At 39.1% G+C, this 17832-nt stretch overlaps 1 pseudogene; it reads right to left on the reverse strand.

Moving 5' to 3' along the window:
- Positions 1-9277: 9277 nt before the first annotated feature.
- LOC100358008 (peptidyl-prolyl cis-trans isomerase FKBP1A pseudogene) lies at positions 9278-10610 on the reverse strand (annotated as a pseudogene).
- Positions 10611-17832: the final 7222 nt, after the last annotated feature.

Genomic DNA, 17832 nt, shown 5'->3' on the forward strand with positions numbered 1-17832 from the left:
TTTTAACAAATTCTCTTTTATGTGTTTATCACTTTATTAATACTCCTACAAAATAACAGTTCTACCCTCAGTAATCACAATGTAACCTATACTCTAATAAGCAAAAAGTTTTTAATCTTTAAAAAAAAAGGCTTTCATAGACTTGGCAACTCATGAAACTCATGACAAGAACCTCGGGTGATTACTGACATCATAAATAAGAGTGTCAATTGTTAAATCAACAACAGGAGTCACTGTGCACTTACCTCCCATGTAGGATCTCTGTCCTTAATGTGTTGTACTATGAGTATTAATGGTATAACTAGTACTCAAACAGTACTTTACACTTTGTGTTTCTGTGTGGGTGCAAACTGTTGAAATCTTTACTTAATATATACTAAATTGATCTTCTGTATACAAAGATAATTGAAAATGAATCTTGATGTGAATGGGGTGGGACAGGGAGTAGGAGATGGGATGGTTGTGGGTAGGAGGGAGGTTATGGGGGAAAGGCCACTATAATCCAAAAGTTGTATTTTGAAAATTTATATTTATTAAATAAAAGAAAAAAAAGAATGAGTCTCCATATGTTAATAACTTTTTAACCTGGGTAACAGGTATGTTATAGCTTATTAAACTATTCTCTTTACTTTGAATTAGCTTAAAGTTTTCAGTGGAAACAATTAAGATATTTGAATCTAGTTTAATAACTTAAGACTGAAATTATTAGAGAATAAGTTGTAGTGGGGACTATTTTCAACTCAATTCATATTCACTGGGACAGGAACTCTGTAATTAACACACAATTATTCTTAGGTGTTTAAATTTTAACTGAAAAGTGATCCCTGTTAGGAATTTGGAAAACATTATGCTGAGTGAAATAAGCCAATCCCAAAGGGACAAATACCACTTGTTCTCCCTGATAGATGACAACTAACTGAGCACCAAAAAGGAAACCTGTTAAAGTGAAATGAACACTATGAGAAATGGTGACTTGATCAGCCCTCACCCTGACTGTTGATGAGCAACTTAATATGTTATCCCTCTTAGTATTTTTTTGTTTGTTCTACTTAATACTTTTGGTTGAATACTGTAATCAATACACAATTCTTCTTCAGTGCTGAAACTTAACTGAAAAGTGATCACTGTTAAATATAAGAGTAGGAATAAGAGAGGGAAGAGATGTGCAATTCAGGACATGCTCAAGCTGACTTACCTCAAACGGTAGAGTTAGAAACATACCAGGGGATTCCAATTCAAGCCCATCAAGGTGGCATGTACCAATGCCATCTCACTAGTCCCAGTGATCAATTTCTGTTCACAATTGATCATAATGATAGGACTAAGAACCAAAGGGATCACATAAACAAGAATAGTGTCTGCAAATACTAGCTGATAGAATAAAAAAGGGAGAGAACAATCCAACATGGGAAGTGAGATACACAGCAGACCCATAGAATGGCAAATGTCCTAAACAGCACTCTGGCCTCAGAATCAGCCCTTAAGGCATGCAGATCCAGCTGAAAAGCCCATGAGAGTATTTCAGGCATGGAAAGCCAAGACACTCTGGGGAAAAAAAAAACTAAATGAAAGATCTCTGTGAGTGAGATCCCAGTGAAAAGAACAGGTCATCAAAGAAGGAGGTACCTTTCTCTGAAGGGAGGAGAGAACTTCCACTTTGACCATGGCCTTGTCTAAATATGATCAGAGTCGGTGAACTCAGGGAGCTTCCATAGCCTTGGCAGCTCATGACAAGAGCCTAGGGTGATTACTGAGGCCATAAACAAGAGTGTCAAATTGTTAAGTCAACAACAGGAGTCACTGTGCACTTACTCCTCATGTAGGATCTTTGTCCTTAGTGTGCTGTACATTGAGATTTAATGCTATAACGAGTACTCAAACAGTATTTTTCACTTTATGTTTCTGTGTGGGAGCAAACTGTTGAAATCTTTACTTAATGTATGCTAAACTGATCTTCTGTATATAAAGAGAATCGAACATGAATCTTGATGTGAATGGAAGGGTAGAGGGAGTGGGAAAGGGGAGGGTTGCGGGTGGGAGGGACGTTATGGGGGGGGAAGCCATTGTAATCCATAAGCTGTACTTTGGAAATTTATATTCATTAAATAAAAGTTAAAAAAATAAAATATAAAATATAAAAACAAGAAAAACAAAATACTTACAACATTTTTCTCCTCATACACTATACATAGATGCATTTAATTTTACCAATTCCATTTATGAGATTAGGTCTAACTCAAATTGTTTTTATTTTTTGCATTTTCACACTTTAATAAAATGTTTATTTTGAGGATTTATGAATAGTTGGAAATTTATAAAACAACATTGTGATGTATTAGTACTAGGAGTTTCCAAATGTCCTGTAGTTCCAACTATTTTGCTGCAAATGACAAGATTTTAGTCTTTTTTTTAAAAAATAAATAAATAATATTCAACTTTGAATATATAACATGGTGTCTTTATTCATCTGATGATGGTCATCTTATTTGATGCCATATTTTGGCTATTGTGACAAGTGCTGTAACAAACATGGTGGAGCAGATTTCTCTTTGATATAGTGAATTCATATCTTTTGCGTATATACCCATTAGTGGGATTGTTGGATCACTGTTTCTATTTTTTTTTTCAGTCTCCATCCTGGGGCCAGCACTGTGGTGCAGTGAGCTAAGCCTGTGGTGCTGGCATCCCATATGGGTACCAATTCCTGTCTTGGATATTCCTCTTCTGATTCAGCTCTCTGATTATGGCCTGAGATAGCAGTGGAGGATGTCCTAAGTGCTTGGGCCCCTGCACCCCTGTGGGAGACCTGGAAGAAGCTCCTGGCTCCTGGCTCCTGGCTTCAGATCAGCTCAGCTCCAGCTGTGGTGGCCATTTGAGGAGTGAACCAGTGAATGGAAGACATTTCCCTCTGCCTCTCCATCTCTGTGTCTGTAACTCTACCTCTCAAATAAATATTTAAAATCTTAACAAAAAAAATCTCCATAATGACACTGATTAAGACAAAAGAAATCACTCAGAGACTACAGACTTGGCTTACTTAGAACCAAAGCCAAAGCAACAAGTGAAGTGATACCCTGCATTCTAGCTAAACCATAAAGTCTTTTCAAATAAAACATACTCCATAAATAAGAAGGGATGGGTACACCAGATGGACAGATATCAACACAGGAAATATAATAGATAGGAGGAAGCAAGATAGCATTACGCCTCCAAAAGAACACAATAATTCTTCAGAATTAGATCCAAACTAAAGGAAATCCATGAAATGACAGATATAGGATTCAAAATGATGAGTGTAAGGAAACTCAACAAGATGCAAGAGAATATAGATAGACAGATTAAAGAAATAAGGAAACCAGTGAGTAACATGACTGAAAATATTACTAAGGAGATAGAAATCATTAAGAAGAATCAAATAGAAATTTTGGATACAAAACCTTCAATAAATGAAATAAAAATAGGATTGAGAGCTTTAACAACAAAATAGACCAAGTGGAGGAGTGAATTTCTGACTTCGAGGACAGGAATTTTGAAGTACACAATCAGACAAAAACAAAGAGAAAATAATTAAAAAGTATAAAGAAAGGCTATGTGAAACATGAGATATCATTGAACAGACAAATATTCATGTTATAAGTATTTCTGAAAGAGAAGAAAAGGAAAAAGATATTGAGAACCTGCTAAATGAAATAACAGTTGAAAATTTCCAAGGTCATAAAAGAGACATGAACATCCAGATACAAGAAGCTCAAAAAACTCCAAGCAGGTTCAATCAAAAAAGGTCTCCAAGGCATCAAATTGTCAAAAATTAAAGACAAGGAGAGTGGGACACAGTGAACCTACATGGAGGGCACGGGTGCCCATGGCTTGGGATCCAAGCCGCCGAATCTATGCCCCAGTGCTGGAAAGGGAGGTGAGGCAAAACCTCAGTAGTCCAAGACACTGGTGGGAAATCAGAAGGAAGAGCCTAGAGGGAACGAGGCTTGAAGCCCCGTGGGGGAAAGTTCGCCAGCCTAACTAGAGGAGAGAAAATACACACACACACACACGTGTGTGTGTGTGTGTATATATATATATATATATATATATATGGGACTGGTATGGACACGATTCTCTCTCCACTCACCTTACAAAGGTGAGCAAGACAAAGAGCAGGCACCATTTTGGACATACATAAAAGTTGCGCCCGCCATCAGCCAAGCAGAAAAACCTGACTCTGATGGGGAGAAATAACAGGAGGTTAGGACCTAGTGAATGTATGGTGCTAATGAACTGAGACTGTGGAAAAAAAAAAGAGAGTATGTGATATTATACCCACAGGGGCCAGAGCTCAGACACTGACTGCCTTCAGCTCCGCTCAGCTGTGTGAATTTACTTCCCTTCTGAATGAGAGAGAGAGAGAGAGAGAGAGAGAAGATTTACCACATCTAACCTGGGTGTTTCACCTTTGGCACACCCTTGACACTGAAGAACCGAATAGAGCTCGCTGGCCACACCCATCAGAAGCCTCCAAGGATCCATCAAAAGCAGACAGTCCACTTAATCTAGGATCATAGTATTCCAAGAAAAACCACCACAGCGAGGGAAAAAAAAAAAGAAACCAAATAATGTCTCCACAATGCCAAGCAACAAACACAGAAACCAAGGAAACAAGAACAAGGAAGACATTATGACGCCCTCAAATGAACAAGACACCCCAATTCAAGATTATGAAGATGATGAGATAGAAGAAATGCAAGATATGTATTTCAAAAAATTTATGACAAGAACATCTAGAAGTTCTCAAAAACAAATTCTTGAATTACAGAAATCCTTACTGGACAGGATAGAAAATCTCTCTCATGAAAATGAAATCTTAAGGATGAATCAAAATGAAATGAAGAAACTAGTACAACATGAAATTGCGATAGTGAAGAGAAATCAAAATGAAATGAAGAATTCAATAGATCAAATGACAAATGCATTAGAGAGCCTTAAAAACAGAATGAGTGAAGCACGATCCAACATGAGAAGCGGGATACACAGCAGACTCTTAGAATGGCAGGTGTCCTAAACAGCACTCTGGCCTCAGAATCAGCCCTTAAGGCATGCGGATCCGGCTGAAAAGCCCATGAGAGTATTTCAGGCATGGAAAGCCAAGACCCTCTGGAAAAAAAAAAAGAAGACCTAAATGAAAGATCTCTGTGAGTGAGATCCTAGTGGAAAGAATGGGCCATCAAAGAAGGAGGTACCTTTCTCTGAAGGGAGGAGAGAACTTCCACTTTGACTATGACCTTGTCTAAATAAGATTGGAGTCGGCAAACTCAAAAGGCTTCCATAGCCTTGGAAACTCATGACAAGAGCCTAGGGAGATTTCTGACACCATAAACAAGAGTGTCAAATTGTTAAGTCAACAACAGGAGTCGCTGTGCACTTACTCCTCATGTAGGATGTCTGGTATGCAGGGATGGCTCAACATATGTAAATCAATAAATGTGATAAATCACATCAAAAATCCCCAATAAAAATTAGCTAATAAAATCCAACAATCAACAGAATGATCATTCATCTGGACAAAGAGGATTTGTCACTGGTATGCAGGGATGGTTCAACATATGCAAACCAGTAAATGTGACACATCACATCAACAAATTTGAAGAGTAGAAAACATATGATTATTTCAATATATGCAGAGAAAGCATCTGATAAAATACAACATCCTTTCATGTTAAAAAAGTTAAGCAAACTGGTATAGAAGAAACATTCCTCAACACAATCAAGGTAACACATTACAAATCCACAGAAGCATCATGTTGAATGGGGAAACGTTGAAAGCATTTCTACTAAGATCCAGAACCAGACGAGGATGCTCACTTTCATCATTACTATTTAGTATAGTCCTGGAAGTTTTAGAGTTTTAACAAGAACCATTAGGCAAGAAAAAGAAATCAAAGGGATTCAAATTGGAAAGGAAGAAGTCAAACTATTCATATTTGCAGACAATGTGATATTGTATATTGCTGAGTCAAAAGGCTCCACTAAGAGAATATTGGCACCCATTAGAGAGTTTGGTAAAATTGCAGGATACAAAATTAACATAGAAAAATCAATAGCCTTTGTATACAGAGACAATGCCATGGCTAATAAAGAACTTGTAAGATCAATCCCATTCACAATAGCTACAAAATTTAAATATTAGTAATAATGTTAACCAAGGAGTTGAAAAATCTCAAAGTTAAAAATTACAAAACATTAAAGAAAGTAGTAGAAGACACAAAAAATGGAAAAAGCTTCCATGTTTGTGGAAAGAATCATCAAAATTTCCATACTACAGAAAATTACTTACAGATTCAGTGTGATCCCAATCAAAACACTAACAAAATTCTTCTCATATCTAGAAAATAAATCATGCTAAAATTCATATGGAGTCACAAGAGACCCCAAATAGTGTGTGCTGGACATTGCCAGGGAGCTCTGGTCAGTGATCTGTTGTAAGGAAAGTACCCAGGTTGACACCTAAGTTGGAGGTGGTAGATCTTTTGTTAACAGAAAGTGGGGTATGGACAACTCTGTTAGTGTACTAACTCCCTCACCCTCCTCTTCCTGGGTGATCAATTCCCGAGTTTAACCCCATGTGTGTATAACCATCATGCATATTTCCACATGTACTGCACAGAGGATCTTTTGTCCACTTGATATATTCTGTTGTTGAAGCTCTCAATTGTATTTTTTTTTTTATTTCATTGATTGAAGTTTTCAGTGCCAAAATTTCAGTTTGGTTTTCTTAATTTCTATCACTTTGCTGAATTTCTCGTTCACATCACATAACATTTTCCTCATTTCTTTAAATTGTCTATGTGTATTCTCTTGCTTCTGATTGAGTTTTCTTAGGATCATTACTTTGAGTTGGCATTTCAGAGATTTACTTCAAATCAGGAACTATTTCTGATTTGAAAATAACTATTGAACTTACTTGGAAATGTCATGCTTTCTTGCTTCTTCATGTTTCTTGTGTCCCTAATTTGATGTCTACATATCTGGTGTAATAGATTCTTCCTATTGTGGAGTAGATTTCATTGGAAAAGACTATTGTTTAGACTGAATGTGGAATTTCACTTGGCTTCTTGGTTTGGTTTTTGTTCCAGGTGAGCTCGAACATTTAACCTCTGATTTCTTCAGCTGTAATCAGTGTCAGCAGTGTCTATGAATGCCTCAGTTGTCTACTTTGTAGAGTTCATGGAAGTAGTAGTATGACTTTGAAGTAGATTAAACTTTCAAAGTTGTGTGTCTTTAGTCCTCAGAGAGTTGGATGTCAACTATCCTATGGATTGTGATGTCTGTTGCAATGTTCTTTGTAGTGTGGGACAGAGAGGATTGTTCTCTTGTCCCCCTAGTGATGTTAGGGTTGTGGCACCAATAGATATGGCCGTTGGACTGTGTGATGTGGTTGGGAACTTCCCCAGGTCTTGTTGTGTGAGTGTGACTAATGCTGGGGCTTATAGCCCCCAAGGCCTTAGTCTCAGCACTAGGAGATATTAAGGGGATCTTGCTTCATTTCTACAGGGTAAACACAGGATATCCTGGGGATTGTGCACTGGCAGGTGTGGGTCTGGGGCAGTGCAATGCAGGCAAGTTTTTACTAGGTCCTTTAGGGTGTCTTCTGGTGACTCTGAGGAATCGAATAGTAGCAGTCACAGTCCTGGAGTTGCAGGATACAGTAGGGTCCTTACACACATCTCATAATGTGAGTGCCAGTTATGCTAGCAATTGTGGACTGGGTGCCACCAGCCTGAATCAGGAATACAGGTAGGGTAACTTAGATCCCATAAGTGAGTGTGAGATTCCAGGGTTTGTAGCACCAACAGCAACCATACCACAGTTTCAGGGCAGAATTCCTGAAAGGCCTGCAAAGGTGAAACTGTGTCTTGTGTCCTGACCACCTAGACCCCTGTGCTAAATACTGCAGAAGGGTTCCTCAGGTTTAGTCCTCTGGGATTTGTATATGGGCTGCTGCTGGCCACTAGCCATAAGAAGCTAAGGGGGGATTTCTCTAAATTGCACAGAGTGAGTACACATAGCTCTAATACTTGTGCCCAGAATTCCTTCAGCTGTGGCTTTTTCTCTGCCCTGCTAACCATCCTTTCTCTGTCTCAAGGGGCTTCTGGGACTGATGGAATTCCTGAGGTTCCCTAAGACAGATGAATGCTAGCACTTCATGGTAGCAGCTCAGATTTGGCAACTTGGGGATACAGGGAGTAATGTGGGTTCCTTTTTTTGCATCCATGGGACCCCAGTGAAATTGCAAGGCTTGATTTAAAGTCATCGGGGACTCTGGAATTCTCCTGTAGTTAGGGATGCTCCTCTGTGGTGGTGGTGAAGATCATGGCACTTTCCATGTACTTTTTTCTGGCAAGATGGTTTTCCCTGACTGAGGAGCAAAGGTAGGAGCTGTGGGTGGCAGCAGTGGCAGTGTGCTTTGTTCTTCTCTGTCTTCTGCATTTCAGATTCTCTGTGCTATTTTCAGTTCTTGTCACTTCTTCATAGATAGCTTCCCTCAAAAAACCAGCTCTTCATTTTGCTGATCTTTTGCAATGTTTTTTTATTCAATTTTGTTGATTTCTTCTCTAATTTTAATTATTTCTCTTCTCCTACTAGTTCTGGGTCTGGTTTGCTGCAGTTTTTCTAGTTCCTTGAGATGCATTGATAGCTCATTTATTTGGTGCCTTTCCAATTTTATTGATGTAGGCACCTATTGCTATAAACTTTCCTCTTAACACTGCTTTTGCTGAGACTTGCTTTATGGCCTAGTGTGTGGTCAATCCTAGAGTAGGTTCCATGTACTGCTCCACTTCCAATCCAGCTCTCTGCTATGGCCTGGGAGAGCAATACAAGATGGCCCAGGTCCTTGGGCCCCTACACCCAAGTGGAAAACCTGGAAGAGGCTCCTGGCTCCTGGCTTTGCAGCTCCGGCCGTTGCAGCCAATTAGGGAGTGAACCATTGGGTGGAATTCCTCTCTCTCTCTCTGCCTCTCCTCTCTATGTGTAACTCTGACTTTCAAATAAATAAATAAATCTTTAAAAAAAGATACCTAGCTTTTCTTCTTCATCATCTGCTAACTTTCACTAAGAAATGAAACCTTTTAGTTTTTTTTTTTTTTGCCAGCATAAAGCACTTTATTGCAATAATAAAACTCAAAACTCATGTGGTACTAGAGTGAAGTGGGGGCAGCAACAGTTTCTCTCACCAGGAGAGCAGAGGGGTGTGAAGGGGGTGGGAGGCAAAGCCGGGAAACCCAAGATCAGCAGAGACAGCCAAGCATCAAACACCAGGAGATGCTGAAGCTGCGATGACCAGCATCACTTTCAAGAGAACACTCAAGGATGTGTCGTGATGGCCGGGCTTTCGCTGGGTGATGGTCTACAAACAGCACCTTCAATTTAAACTTTCAATTAAAAGTTTCTTAAAATTTAGGAAGTGTTGGGAGTCTTGGATAGTTAGGAGATTATAAAAGTTCTGAAAATCCACTAGAAAAAACACAGGATGGAGGGGAAAAGAAAAAGCCAGGTCACAAAGAAGGCTTCAGTGGTCTCTGCTGGCCCAGGGACAGGTACCTGTAATGTCCAGCGTTGCAGGGAAGTGATCTAGTTTCAGAGGCAGAGGGTTCTGGGGAGGCTGGGCTGGGGCTGTGGAGGCAAAGGCTCTCCCGTCCCCGCTTCAGTCTGGGCAGGGCTGTTACTTCACCCCGAGGACCTCTCAGCCCTCAGCAGCGTCTCACTTCTACTGTGGCTTTGCAGTGCTGCAGCAAGACTGTTTAATACATAATAGATACAAATCTCATCCAAAAAAATAAAAATGAATTAAAGATTCTTGCAAACCCTTTTCCCCAACACCATTTCCTGTTCTAAAGTGAACCCATCACTTGTGCTGTTAACACCTGACCACATCTTCACTGGAAACCTAGACCCAAGATGGAAACTGAATCTTCACCCCAAAACGAGAACAGAATAAAACGAGTCACTTGAGGTTTATGGCGTATGGTTTAGGTGATCACACATACAAGGGGAAGGGGAAGAGGAAGTAGGGGTGTGAGAAACAAAGCTGAGTGACAGAACACATTCAGTCGGGCAGATGTTTGTACAGAGGGCGTCGTGGAACTGCAGGAAAAGCTCCGAATGGATTCATGTGCATGTGTCTGGAGCACCAGACCCTCCAAGGCAGATCCAAGAACAGGGAGCTAAGGGAGGAGGCCATTCCTGTCATTCCAGTTTTAGAAGCTCCACATCGAAGACGAGAGTGGCATGTGGTGGGCTGATGCCCGGGTGCCCAGTGGCACTGTAGGCATAGTCTGGGGAGATGGTCAGTTTGGCTCTCTGACCCACACTCATCTGGGCAACCTCTTCTTCCCAGCCTCGGATCACCTCCTGCTTGCCCAACATAAACTTAAAAGGCTTGTTCCTGTCCCCGGGAGGAATCGAATTTCTTTCCATCTTTAAGCATCCCGGTGTAGTGCACCACGCAGGTCTGGCCACGCTTCTGGAAGGTGCGCCTGTCTCCGGGGGAGATGGTCTCCACCTGCACTCCCATGGTGGCAGCGGACGCTGGGCGGGCGGCGAGGCAGGCAGCGTGGACCAAGAGCGTCCACCTTTTAGTTTTTAACAAAAAACTCCAACATTAAAAATTCCTGAGCAAGTCATTCAAAAGAAGATCCTCTTCAGATCAGATTCAGCGTAAATGAAAGGGACCTTACCAGGTGCTATTGAGCATGACTACCTCCATGAAATTAGGATTAAACTTCTACCTCTTAAGTCTTCACAGGTGAATGCGAAAGATATGCCTGACTGTTCCGATAAGCCAATCAGAAACCTTAAGTACCTCTTCAAAACAAAAAGGATAAGTAAAACTTTTTGCCTTTGTCTCCTTAAGACAAACATACTGTATTTGCCTTTCTTAATTATCTCTGGAAACTTTTATTGATGATAAAGCTACCTAATGATTTCTTCTATTATAATTCTCTATACTCAAGCTAAATGGGTTTATAATCTTCATAAGGGTAGCCTATCTCTCACTACCTACTATCTGGGAATCTGTAAGACATGTTGTTTCATCTAAAGGGGCACCCCACGTACAATTGGTTTTTCTCCAGTTTTGCCTTTGCTAATTAACAACTTACATGTTTCAGAACTTGACTTCCAGGAGTAACTGACCATGCAGGGGACACAGACGTTGGCAATGACCGAGATTGCTCCAACTCACAAAGCAAATCTGTTAGATAGGATAGGCAGAGACTTCAAGACCCTGGAAAGGCAGGGCCTGTGCTACGCCCCTCATAAGCAGGAAGCAGTAACAGAAGAGATGATTTGACATCCATCAACTTCCCTTACAATTAAGGGATGGAGTCTCTCTGAGAGGGCAATGAAGTAGGCAGGCATACAGGCTAAAATTGATTAGGTTTGTGAGCTGGAAGACCACGCCTTCGCCACATCCCTGTGTGACCTCACGCCCTACCTGATACCTTCACTATGCCCCTGGCCCCTGTGTGACCTCATGCCCCTACCTGGCCACACCTAGGTGCCCACCAGCCAGTCAGGTTAATTAACCACTCCCCTTTGAAAGTCGGTTAAAAGCCGGGGACACAGTGTGCCCCACCCTTCTCTTCTTTTCCCTGGCCTCTTGCCAGGAGGGGGCTTGCTGTGTAGCTCTGCACCTCCAGGGCACATGGCCTTCCAGCCACCCGCCCTAGGCTTCCTGGCCTAGATGCTCCTCCACGTGGCTGGTTCCTGGTGCTCAGTATGAACCCAGATTTACCTCTCTCTCTTAGATAAAGCTCTCACTCTCCTATAATGTCTCTCACTGAATAAAAGCCTAAAATGTAAAAAAAAAAAAAAAAGAAATGAAACCCTTTAATACTTATATTAATAACAGTTTATTAAACTGCTTCAAAGAGATATAGAGGAAAAGATGTTATATATTTAAGATGCATGACTTCAATGGCTAAATTTGCATTTTAGCCCAGTTAGTGTATTTTTAGAAATATTTCTTCTAAATTCATATTTTAGGTTTAGTTTTTGCATTACCTAAATATTCAGGAAGAAAATATCATGGGTAATATTTCCTTATTTAATGGATAACCACAAATTGGAATTGTTAATGAAATTGCATTAAATTTAGCCTCAAATTACTCTTAAAATATGCATGGCCAGGGGATTAAAGACATAAATAGATTTCAATTTTTTTATTTTGTGACTTGTTGTCATGAGGGGGTAAATGTTAAGTTCAATGGACCAGACCAAAAGTAATGATTCTGAGTTTTTGGTAAGCGTATAATATCATAATAATTTACCCAGGCATTATTTACCTTCTAAGAAGTCATCTTTGGACAATATTTAATGATATTTGCTTTAAATGTATTTGGAAGTCTTTTATGATGGTCATTTCAGGTCACACAAAAATGAGTTTAATTCTGCATTATTTTTGAACAGAATGGTTTTAAGCAGTTTGTTTAAACTTATTCACAAAATTAGCACTAAGTAAATTTTATTTCCAAAGCCAAATATTTAAGAATAAAGATTTTCCACCATTGAAAATATATGAATCCATGTGCTACTATAGTCTATGGGGTCCAAATAGTTGGGACAGTGGTGGAGATGTCACAGTGTAGTACCTCAGCTTTTGATGAGGTTAATGCATATTTGTGTTCTAAACTTTTGATAAAATTGTTTAAATACATTATGTAACTGAAATCACATATTTGAATTTCATGGAAATCAATCCCCATGCTGAGTTTACTGATTATAGTAGACTATATGTGATGGCTCTCTAAAATTTTAGGTTTAGACATGGGGAGGTGAAGCCTACAATCACCTTTGTATCCTTAAATTAGTCCTTTTCTACAATTTGGAAATAATTCCATATGCTTAAAGACAGAGATGGTATTTATATATGTGTCTTAAGAGGGAGATTGTAGATTTGAGAGACACAGCTAATAGGATAAATGAAGTCTGTCTCTATGCATATATATATAAATGCATATATGTACATATAAATGCAGATATATACATATATGAGGTGCCATCAAACTAATAAGAGAAAAGTTCATGGAAAATGCATATTATAAAAATTATGCATGATTGTAAAAATTTTACACCAATATAAACTTTTCTTTTAATTCAATTTTTACTAACTTTTTGAATTTCCTGGTATTGATAATTTTGATGTTGTGTTGCAATCATGTCAGGAATGGGGTTATAGAAGGTTGCCAGATTCATGGATGTGGAAGAGGACACATACGTTATATAACTGTGGACTCACTCTAGATTCAAAGTGACAATTAATGAGTCTTATTGGCTCATGTAACAAAATGGTCCAGGAATATTGCTTTTGAATCATAGCTTAAATGAATGATGATAATTGTTTTAAAATGTAGATGTAAAATTTTCTGAGTTCAGGCTGATAGGTTGTAGCCAAAATAGAATTTGTAGAGGATTAAGGATAGATCTGGGAAAATACGATCCTTTGTGGCTCAGACAGGTATGAAGGAGGAGCAAGATAACCAGTTACTAAGTGAAGCCTCTTCCTTATAATCCTAATCCTGAGAACCCTGCTCATCTTCCCACTCTTTCATACTGGTCCCCATAGAACAGTCAGAAGGAAGTGGAGGGGATATGGTATTGTCCTGTTATCTGTAAGGAATTCACCAACAGGATGATTACAAAATGACCGGTGGAAAGTTACATTTGTTGGATTAAAGGAACCTGTTCTATCAAAAGCATATTAGAAGACTTTATGATCATCTTTAAAGTGACATCTTCATGCAAATAAGCAATGTGCTACAAAAATGAAGGTACTTTTCACATATCTAAAATTTTAAAAATATTCCTGGTTTTGAAATTATTGTAATGATGCCAAAGCTGTGGCTGTGGTGTAGCTTTGGTGAAATCAAGCCCTCTCAGCTCCTGGCGACATATTCAATCCAAGAGGTAATCTGCGAGAGAGGTGAAGTTTTCTTTCAGGACTATAAACCAGTCAAAATTCACGAAAAGGAAGCTTTAAATTTCCACATTGGGAAGGGAGCTGTTAAAGCTGGCTTTTAGAGTGATGGAACTGCAATGTGGTATTCTGAATACATTCTCTGTTACCCTCTCCCCTCCCTCTACTCTGTCTGAGCACTTGCATTTAGAAACTGGTAGAACGTTGTCTGCATTAACATTGCCTCCTTTCTCCATTGATTTCTGTTGTGAATAGGCTTCCTTGAATTCATGGTCATCTGCATCTTTAGGGTTCCCCTAAGGGATATTGGATTTCCTGCTTTAAGGACTAATCAGAACCATTAATCAGCCATGAAAATAAGCATTGGCCTATATAGGCTGAAGAGCTGAAGGAAATTAGGGCCAGCTTATTGAAAATTAAGCAGCAGATATAGAAGAAATATATTTATTTATGAATACTGTGTAGCTCCATGAAGGATTTGAAGTGGCAAAAGAAAATGATTTTAAGACTTTGTGTAGATTAGGGATTCAGAGCCCTTTTCTGGAGTAAGGTAGAAGCTGTAAGGGGTTGCCCACATTCCCTCTGTCTATGAAAGGGGCCACAGGAGGCAGTGGATAGCACCTGGGCTTTCGTCTCAGGTGAAATGTGTGAGAATTTGTACTTCACATGCCATCAACTTGCTGAACTCACTTTCCACATCTGTAACAGAATAGCGTACCGTAGTATTTTAACCTCTACAATCTGTTTTCTCAGAGGGTTGTTACAGGGATTCAATAATGTAGTATATATCACAGAACAGGAACTCAAAACTGCTAGTTCTTGACTTACTTTGGGTTTCCTGAAGCAGGTCAAGAGTTGTATGTTCAAGGGTAGGAAGTTTGCCTCAGAAGAATAGGCAACACTGGTAGGGCAGTGCAGGGAAGTAAGACTAAGGAAGGAGGGGTGTCTGGTGGAAGGAGAGCTAGCTGTGAAGCCAGCTGCTGTGGTTTGAATTGTCTCCCAAAGTTCATGTATTGGAAAACAATCCCAAAGCCATCATGATGAGAAATGGGACATCAATTAGAGCTTTCCTGACTGGGAGTGGGTTCATTATCACAAGAGCTGGATTTGTAACAAAAGCAACTTTGGCCTTCTCTTGTTCTCTCTTGCTTGCTCCCTTGCCATGTGGTGCCTTCCATCATGCTGTGATGCAGCCAGAAGGTCTTCACCAGACGTAGCTCCTTGATTTTGGTCTTTCCAACCTCCAGAGCCATGAGGTAAATTAATCTCTACTAATTATAAATCATCCAATCGTTTGAATTCTGATATGGCAACCCCAGACAGACTACAATACCAGCTTTCACTGTGGGTGACTGAAGCTCAATTATACAGTGAGGACTGGGAAATGATACAAAGGATTCATCTTAGTTATTGCATCCAAAGGCCAAGGGAACTGTACAAGTCCTAGAAGTTATTGCTTCGGTGTTCTCCCAGCAAGTGTTAATTCCTCCATGAGTACATCACCTTCCATATTCATATACTTCCTGACAATAGGAAGGCAACAGTAGCACAAGGAGTTCTGAGTGTTTATGGGCAGGTTACCAAGTTTCTGGTACCATCTGCAAAGAAAAGTGGCTGTGTCTATCTTGAAGGGTAAGCTTATGCCTCCTAAACCCACTACATTAGGAAGATTCTTTTTTAACTTTTATTTAATAAATGTAAATTTCCAAAGTACAGTTTATGGATTACAGTGGCTTTCCACCCCCATATCTTCCCTCCCACCAACAACCCTCCCATCTCCCGCTCCCTCTCCCATTCCATTCACATCAAGATTCATTTTCAATTCTCTTTATATACAGAAGATCAATTTAGTATATATTAAGTAAAGATTTCAACAGTTTGCACCCACACAGAAACACAAAATGAAAAATACTGTTTGAGTACTAGTTATAGCATTAATTCACATTGAATAACACATTAAGGACAGAGCTCCTACATGAGGAGTAAGTGCACAGTGACTCCTGTTGTTGACTTAACAATTTGACACTCTTGTTTATGGCATCAGTAACCACCCTAGGCTCTTGTCATGAGTTGCCAAGGTTATGGAAGCATTTTGAGTTCACCAACTCCGATCTTATTTAGACAAAGTCATAGTCAAAGTGGAAGATCTCTCCTCCCTTCAGAGAAAAGTACCTCCTTCTTTGATAAACTGTTCTTTCCACTGGAATCTCACTCGCAGAAATCTTTCATTTAGTTTTTTTTTTTTTTTTTTTTTTTGGGCCGGAATGTCTTGGCTTTCCATGCCTGAAATACTCTCATGGGCTCTTCAGCCAGACCCGAATGCCTTAAGGGCTAATTCTGAGGCCAGAGTGCTGTTTAGGACATAGGGAGATTCTTGAAGATGTGCTGAAGCAAAATGAGGATGTAACCTGAATGAGAGATTGTGAGATGCAGGAAACAATAACAAACCCTGGAAAGCTGTGGATGAAAATTCTAGTATTAGGGTAAAAGGGTGTGCTCAGGGAGCAATCAGTTTGGGTTAGAAAGGAAAGAGCAACAATCTTAGGAGGAAGGTTTCTGGGTAAAGAGGAAGTGGATAAACATCCAATTAGATGGAAAATTAGAAAAGTTGATGAAAATGACAGAGATGAATAGTTGGTAGGAAGGAAACAAAAGAAATTCTAGGAAAGAAACAGCTGTATATGAAAGAAAATGTAATTATATATTTACTATTTGTGCTTTCCAGTAAGGAATATTTACAGGATCAAATTTAAAACTTTGAAAACCAATGTTACAAAAATTCAAAAGAGATAACTATGATAGAAGAATGCTATGTAAGTATGACAGCGATGGTGGAAGTTGGATGATGGAAGAAAGCTAAAGGGGAAGATAACAGTATTAATACACTATTGCCCTTTTCTAAGGTTGGAAGTTAAAATATATCTATCAATGTTGGAACAAAAGTGTGAGGTTTGTAAATATCTTTACCTACATAATTGAAGACAAAGAAATACATTCCCAATTGAATTTTTGTGAAATATATGGCTCTTGAAAATGTTGTTCTGACTAGCTTAATGATCATTTTATCTAAAAGCTTAAAATAAATTTATGGAATTTTATTCCACTAAGGAGCTTAGACAAGGTATAGTCCAGCCTTCTCACTTTTTAACTAAAGCGACCAAGGTCCAGGAATTTGAACTAACTTGTCAAAATTTGCATAACCACCTAGTTACTAGGAAAGACATGCCTGGAGTTCAGTTCTCCTGCTTGAAAGTGTTTTGTTCTTTCTCCATGTTTCTGTAGAACAAGAACCTTGGCTGAAGAGCTATTAGAATGTTCAACAATAAGAAATGACAAAAGCCATCAAGGGAGACATTACTAGAAACCATCAATTTTAGCTCACTCTTTTCTGAAAAACAAGAAAAAGATACTTCCCACTTCTCTATTTTCCATGTGATTAGTTTTTCCATTGGGATGAAGCATTTAATTGCCAGGGAGCTAGTCTCTCCCTCTCTCTTTCACCTTTCTTTGCCAATGACTAAGAAGCAGTTATTTTCCATCTGTCGTGGTTATGCCATTAAAAGTCTACATGACTGTGTGAAGCACACCCCGTTGTTGGAATCCAGTGGACAAGAAAAAGAAATAGACCTGGCAATTTTAAATCACCGAGATTTTGGGGTAGTTTTTCTACCCATATCATATAGCTTTCGTATTATCTATTAAATTGAAATTTACCTTAAAATAATTCTATGTCATTATGGTTTATGTCCATATGAACAAGATAAAAATCACATCTTTTTCACTTTAATTTATTGACATGGACTACTCCACTCTAAATAAAAAAGATACTTAATCTTTCCCAGTGATTATTGGGACATTGCAGCCAT

Source organism: Oryctolagus cuniculus, chromosome 5 (assembly GCF_964237555.1).
Source record: "Oryctolagus cuniculus chromosome 5, mOryCun1.1, whole genome shotgun sequence".
In the NCBI taxonomy this organism is placed as follows: domain Eukaryota; kingdom Metazoa; phylum Chordata; class Mammalia; order Lagomorpha; family Leporidae; genus Oryctolagus; species Oryctolagus cuniculus.